Source organism: Rhinolophus ferrumequinum, chromosome 18 (assembly GCF_004115265.2).
Source record: "Rhinolophus ferrumequinum isolate MPI-CBG mRhiFer1 chromosome 18, mRhiFer1_v1.p, whole genome shotgun sequence".
NCBI lineage: Eukaryota > Metazoa > Chordata > Mammalia > Chiroptera > Rhinolophidae > Rhinolophus > Rhinolophus ferrumequinum.
The window spans coordinates 32,496,201-32,504,136 of record NC_046301.1 but is presented as its reverse complement, the minus strand read 5'-3'; the positions used below and the strand labels follow the sequence as shown (position 1 = coordinate 32,504,136).

Below are 7,936 nucleotides of genomic sequence, written 5' to 3'. Positions count from 1 at the left end.
TTTACCAGTAAAATTCACCGTGAGTGAATTCCTTCTTTCTGGTTCCTCAATGGACAGTTTCTACTTAAATTATTTTGCTGTCTCCGAAACTTGGAAAAGAGTCATCATACTTTGTCGGTATGTTAATGGATGGATTTAGAATGAAAGTTATTAGAAGTGTCTACTAAGTATGAGTCAGTGTGCCTGGCACTGGCCATAGCCAGGGAACAAGATAAACATGACTCCTGTTCTCAGTGAGCTAGCAGCTACGCAGGAAAGACAGTTAAATAAGCAATAACAATGTCTAGGAAGTACAACAGGGAGTATGATGCATCTCACTGATCTGGAGTGGATGGAGGGCTTCGAAGAGGAAATGATGTTAATCTAAATCCCGAAGGATGAATGGCAGATAGCCAAGGAAGAAGGTTTAGGCAAAAGGACTAGCATGAAGAAAGGCTTGAAGAGATCATTTGAAAGAAATTCACTGTGTGTGTGTGTGTGTGTGTGAGAGAGAGAGAGAGAGACAGACAGAGGCTAGAATTCAGTTTATACAGGCCCAGAAGCAGTTTGTACTGAAAATTTTAAGCAGCACAATATAACCAGGTTGAGTTTTTGAAGGATTTATTTTAGTGCTTTAGTATGGAGATTAAAAGGTGGCAAGACAACGCAGAAAAACCACTTAGGAGGCCACTACAGCAATCTAAGATAGCCAGGGTGACTCAGATTAAGATGACAGTGGAGATGGAGGGAAATAATGGGATTTTAGAAATAATCTATTTCTTTCAATTTAAGACTATCTTCTTAAATAAGATCAGTTTAAGGACAGTCTTTGATTTAGAATCTGCACTGGGGATGGGGAAGATACTACACTAATGTTTGTTCTCATACCTTGTCTAATTGGTCCTGGCCTGGAATCTTATTGGAAATACAAAGTCTTGAGCCCCTCTCCTGACCTACTGAGTCAGATTCTGCATTGCATCAAGAACCCAAAGTAATTTGTAGGTAACTTAAATTTGCGGAGCACTTTTTTACATTTATATACCGCTTGCTTTACTATCACAATCAACATTTGATTCAATGCCTTCAAATTCAGATTCTTTTGAATTGTTTTCTTCTAAATACAACTTTTTATAATCCATGTTCAATAAGGATAGTTTTAGGGATTTGAATGCATTTAGTTAAATTTTTTTTTACTCAGTTGAATTATATATAACTGAGTTAAAACATCCTTTCTCCAAATTTAGGTGTAAACTTTGCACAAATTAATATTTGATGTCTCATCTTTAGTGATCCTTTACTAAGCATGCACAGGTCATACCAATATCTTCTATCTTTGAAATATCTGTGTGTATGCTGAGAAATTTCCTAGTTTTGTTGTCGTTTGTTTTTTACTTTAATTATACTGCTCAAAGTGTCACAGGCAATCTTCTGCACACATATGACCTCTTCAATATAATGTCACAGAGTCACCTTTTTGAATACATGGAAAGTGATTATAAGGGATCCATATTTTACATTTAGATTAAAATTCAATATGATATATGGTCTTAACTTTGAAAAAAAAAAGTTTGTTAAGTACAACCCAGTTTGAGAAGTGTAAAAATGTGGGAGAGAAAATGCATCTTAAATTTAAGAAAATATATTTAGGAAGTAGTATCAGGAGATGGATTGGGTCTGAGGAGAACGAAAGGAAAGGAAGGCAGAAAGCACTAGAGTTCATAAGCTTTACCCAGTCAGTATGTCCTCCCTCACCCTTGTCTTCTGTTTAAGTCTGAAAGTATTTGTCTGCATTTAGTAGAATCTGATTTGTGCTTATTAATTCTGATACTTGTTAGTCTGGTGATATTCAAACTAGAAAAATAAAAATAAAAAAGCAACCACATCTGAAGACTAATGTACATTTTACAAAAATTTTAAAATTTCAAAGCATTTCAACATTACATTTATCCTTTTCTCAATTTTGCAACATTTTTTGAATCCCTGTGTTCTCTTCCACTTACCCTCCTCATATTCTGTACGTTTTCAGTTTCTGAATGTGCTAGACTTTCCGTGATTTTATACTCTATCATCTACCTGAAATGCTGCTTTCTCCCCACTATTCATTTCCTATCTTCTGTACCACATATTGCTAACTTCTCATCCCAGGGTTTCAGATTAAACCTAAGTTCCTCCAGATAATACCCCCCAATTCCCTAGCATAGTTTAGTCTCCCTGTTAACATACTATTAAAACACCCTATAATTTTTCTTCATCTCAATTTGTACATTATTTGCAAATGTTTGTCCACCTTGCACCTGTAAACTTCACATGAGAAGAGATCCTGAGTTTTATTTACTGTGTATCCTCCATGCTTAGCACAATGTCTGGTACACAGGACATTCTAAATTCATTTTCTGGTTTGATACATGAATACTTAAATTCCCCTACAACCTCTATTATTACTATATAATTTGAATTTTGTAGACAACTTATACTGACTTCTAAATTCAGTGTCTTTATCAACAATTTATTTGGATGTTCTATTAGATTTCTGTATCTGCTAATATATTTAAATGTGGAATATGCAACATTAATTTCCAAATCATTTTTCATACTTTAAGCATTAATACTTACGAATTTTAATACAGTGATTTTCTCCCAATAAAAAAGGTGGGGAAATTTAATGGACTATATTGTTAAAAGTTTACACAAAAAAAAATCTAGGTCTCATTTAAAGCACTAAAAGAATTTTTAGAGAAAAATGAGATTTCTGCTTACAGCAATATATGGCAGACAAGATACTAAACCATAAAAAAAAAAAATTCCTGCAACAAATTATCAAATACTCTAGAGAAAATACAATAAATATTTATCACAAGAAGTTAAAAGATAATCCTACGGGACAAAAGAGGAAGCAGAAATTCAAAGTGTTATGTTTACTTGAAACAGTAGCTTCCCTGAAGTAGTGTGCTGATAATGGGAAAGTAAGGCCTTGAGAGTATTTTCCCTCATGTTTTTCATCAGGCTTATTGTGGAATAATTTACATACAATAAAATTTCAACTTCAGTGCATATTTCAATGAGTTTAGCAGTTCTCATAAAGTTAAACATAACCTTATCATGTGACCTAGCCATTCCACTCCTAGATTTACCCAAGAAAAGTAAAACTGTGTGTTCAAAGACTTGTATTCTAATAATGCTCATAGCCACAATGAGAACTTCCATGTAAAAAAATCAAACTGCATACAAATTTTTAGAATTAATAGAATTTGGTGGATTTTTTGATATTACATCAATATACAAAATCAATTTTATTTCTATAGAGAAGCCATGAATAGAGATTTACTTTAAAAAAAAGATATATGTAAAAAGAACACATAATAAATGGTGTATAGGACCAAGCTTGATAAAAGGTGTATGTGAACTTCATGTAGAAAATTATAAAACTTAATGTAAAGTAAAAACATGAAACCTAAGTTGATGGAGAGACATGCCATCTTCTTGTTAGGAAGATTCAATAAAAATTATTCATTCTCATCCAGTTTACAATTTCATTACAATTAATTCTAATCAATATCTTGACAGTTTTCCCCCTTAGAATTTAATATTGTAAAGATTTAAAAAATGAAAGGCCCCAAAGCTAACTAAGACAATTTTGAAGACAAGAGTGGGGACGTATCCTCTATTTAAAATTATTATAAAACTGTAATAATTATAACAGTAATTAGAATTATTGAACAATTATAGTAGTGTAGGGCAAATAGGCTATCTGAGCAGAGTACAGAGCCCCCAAACAGACTCTTTGAATAATAAGATGTATGACAAACACTACATTATTGATTAGTGGGGAAAGGAAGGATCATTCAGCAACTAGTTCTAGAATACCTGGCTGTCGATATGGGGGGAAATGAATTTAGAGCCTCATTTGACACCATTCACAATCATTTTTAGACAGATTAAAGACATAAATATGAAAAAGAGGTCTGTGGATAGCAGTATCAGTATTTTAAGAATATGCATATTAAAGTTGGAGAAGCACTAGTATAGGAGATTATAACCTTGGGATGGGAAAATAGTTCTTCAAATACAAAATACACAAGCCATAAAAAGAAAAGAAGAAAGTTGATGTTAAAATTAAATATTTCAATTACTAGCTGGAAAGATGGTGGCTTCCTAGAGGATTGGTTGTTCACACAGAAGGTGGCCCTGCAAATGTGTCAGGCTGGAAGATACTTGGAGATATCCCAACATCCTGTATCTATTGCATAAATAGCTTAACTTAGACTGGCTTAAGTATGAAAGGGAATGTGCTGGCTCATTCATCAATTTGATGACTAAAGGGAACCATAACATGGCAGAGACCAGAAATAGTACCAAGGAGAAAACAACTAAGTTGTGACCATGTGGGAATTCTAATCCTGAAGGCTATGAGAACGGGGCCCTGGGGTTGAGGCCAGTGTGGGCAGCCATCGTCCTGTGTGAAGGAGATGTAGCTCAGGCTCATGACGGCTCCACCACCACCCTGCCATTCCACCAGACACCTGCCCAGAAAGTCCAGGGATGTGTGCTGCGGGACAACTGGCTGGACCTGTTTGAGAAAATGTCAATGTGAGAGGGGTTCAACGGCTTCCCAAACCACACTTTCTTTAGATGTTCATATGGACAAAACACAGGATCAGCAAGAGGCATGACAGTGCTGCTGGTTATGGCTTGGCTGTGCTGTCAAGCCTGACCTCCAACTCCAGAGAGCTGTTCCACTGCTTTATGTGAACCAGAGGTGGTCTCCTTTTCCACCTGCAACCTGGAAAGCCTTTTCTGCTTCAATTGGCAAAAGATAAAACTGCCAGTCATGAAGAATGTCCAGATCATTCCACATCCTTACGTTTTCTGCACTGTATTTATCCACACTGTCTTCTCTGCCAGCCTGGTTTTCCCCCAATGAAGGACATGAAGAAAATGGTTCCAGTGTTCCTATTTCTTCTTTCATGTCATTTTTACCCACAGTGACGCCAACAAGATTGAAGAGGTCAGCTGGCAGTCTGGATGCCAAGGGTACAAGGTCAGGTATGAGATAATATTGAATGAAACCCTCAATTTGCACATCTGTGGGGCTAAACCACAGGAGGGCCTTGTTGGAGGAGACTAAGGTCTCTAAGATTGAAACCACCATCTGATGCCCCCAGCCACTCCAGCATATTGTCCCACCCTTTCCATTCCTGGTGGCAGTGGTGGAGGGGGCGACTACCAGGGTTCCTGGGGCACGTAGCTTAACCTCTCTGAACCTTGGTATCTTCCCCTATACAGGGAAGTTTGGCTCAGGGTACTGGTTCTCAAGCTAGTTCTCAAGGCACCACGGAACCTTGGAAGGTTTCTAGAAGTTACTGGAGGGCTTTGATAGAAAACGTGGAGCAAACCTAGATACTCAGAGCATTTATCTTCCATGACTTCCAGCTGATACCTCATTCTCCATTTGTAAATTTTATTTTCATGTGATTTATTGCCATGTGGTTTCATCACTGAAATAAAAATTTGAGAATCCCTAGAAAATATTTCTGTCCATCAAAAGAAAATGTGAGATGATAAAGCAGAGATCAATTTTTTTCAATAGAAATAACCAACAGGTTAGTACTCAGAATATATGAAGAACACCTATAAATAAGAATAATCCAATAGAAGAGTAGAAAAGACATTAGGAATTACTGAGAAAAGGAATCCAATATGCACATGAAAATATGTTCTGATGGGATACCCACTCGATTTCTAATATTTAAAAAGTCAAAAAATATTAAGTTTTGTTAAGGTTGTAGTCAACAGGAAGTTTTAAATACTTCTGGTGGGAGCATAATCAGTACAACAACTTTGCATACAATTTGGGAAAATTTCATAAAGGTGAAGTTGTGCATATCCTAAGAACTAGCAATATACACTGTGACTTATACCTTACATAATTTCCCTCACAAGTACTTAAGATGTATAAGACCATCCACAGTATTCATAATAACATTGCATGAAATTGCCAAAAAATTGCCAGTGACTATGATACATGAGACTGGAGAGGTAGAATTTTGTATAGTATCCTAAGGGGCTGTAACTTGCAAAACAATGGGAAGCCATGGGGACCAGAATTTCATTTTATAAAGATTACTCTGGTGGTGTTTTAGAAGGGGAATTAGAAGAGGACAAAGCTAGAGGCAAGAGGGCCATAGGGAATCATTACAGTATTCAGAAGATAAATGGGGCTCAAGGTAAAGAAATAGCATTGGAGATAAAGGAGAGACAAAAAACAGAAATACTGCAGAGATAGAACCGAAGAATTGTTGGCTGACTGATTAAGGAAAGGAAATGAAAGGATGTTTCTGTCTTGAATGGATGATAATCACCAAAAAATGTTTACAGAGGTCCTGTGAACAGGCACTTTTGAAGAGCCCTATCTTCAAATAGGTCCAATAGAAAAAATAATCTCCAACCTATAATTCCAAATAATTAAATAAATACATTGACTTGTTGGATAGACTGTTTATATACCGGAGATGCCAAAAAATGTATGCACGTGACTTGTATTTATCTTTTATTATTGATATATATTGAGTATTACAATTTTAATGCACTTTTTTTTCTTTCTTAAAATGTCTATACATTTTTTGGCACCATCTGTATGATGGATATGAATTAAATACAATCTCTACCCCAAACAATGATTTAGTTTCTGCATAGTTTAAGTGATCATTTTTCTAGCAGTAGTTTCACAAAGTTCTCCTAAGGGGCGCAAACAAAATCCTTTGTCTTAATACTACCTAAGATGGTCTCTGACATTTCATGGAACCGTTTCTGTCTTCTCTGTTCTCTCAAAGATATTAAAAGGTAGACTTTGTGGATTCATCAACCTGGGACCCATCTTCAAGGCAAACGCATGTTACGTTGTTCATTTGCTCATTGAATTAAAGACTAGAATTGGTTTTTTGTCTTGGTTGCTTTCAGTGAGGAAGCGTAATAATTTTTTCTTTTTTTTGAAGAAGGGTGCAGCTCAAAGTGGCCCATGCAGGGATTGAACCGGCAACCTTGGTGTTAGTAGCAACGCGCTCTAACCAACTGAGCTAACGGGCCACCCAAGGAAGCATAATAATCTTTAATAAGGAATAATGTCTATAATTGTGGTTGATATAGTAGACACTTACTTGTTGTCTACTCTGACACTTCCCTTCCTTTGGGGATTTACCCACATTTCCTAATGGACAATAATGCCTTCCCTTTCTGAGTCATGTAGTTTTAAATGAAGTGAATTCAGGTGTAGGCCCACTCACCTTATACTTATTCCCAGGCACTGATTGACAGATGAGCAGCAACTGTAGGCTAGGAGCTTGGTATTCTGGGAAAGAGAAATTTCTTTCCTTTTCCACAGTAGCTGACCAGAAGAGACTCTCTCTCCGTATAGTGTAGCATGAGGATCTGAGCCTGGAGTTGACACAGTTAATGTGCCTGAGCAAAAAGCTACCACATGGAGCCTAAAGAGGAAGCCAGTATCTACAAGGGTAAGTCAGTGTTTGAAATGCTGAAGGGTTTCTTCCAAAGCCAGGATTACCTATGGACCTTTCATTTGCATGACCAATATACTGCTGTTATTATTAGAGTCCTTACGGATATAATGATGTACCCAGAAAATTGTGTGTATTTTTTAGAAAAAAAATCAAACATTTCTTTAATTCTTTTCTCATGGCAAACAGCTCTTCAATAGATGTGATTTTTTAACCATAATACTTTGATACATATAAAAGGTATTGTTATTATACAACTCAAACTAATTAAATTCTACATAGTTGGTATCAATTGCTCTTAACTTCCCAGACCCAAAGTATTATTTAACAATATAAATTAAAATGGCTTTTTAAATCTTCACATAAAGTTACATAGAAACATTTACTACAAACCATTAGCATTTAAGATTAGGAAATAAAAAGTAATGACTTTTTATTTATTTATT

At 35.8% G+C, this 7,936-nt stretch overlaps 1 non-coding gene across 1 annotated transcript; it reads right to left on the bottom strand.

Annotated features, from left to right (window-relative positions):
* Window positions 1-6,988: 6,988 nt before the first annotated feature.
* Window positions 6,989-7,062, bottom strand: TRNAS-ACU (transfer RNA serine (anticodon ACU)). The gene has a single exon. It is a non-coding gene; the product is annotated as a tRNA-Ser (tRNA).
* Between the last annotated feature and the right edge of the window lie 874 nt (window positions 7,063-7,936).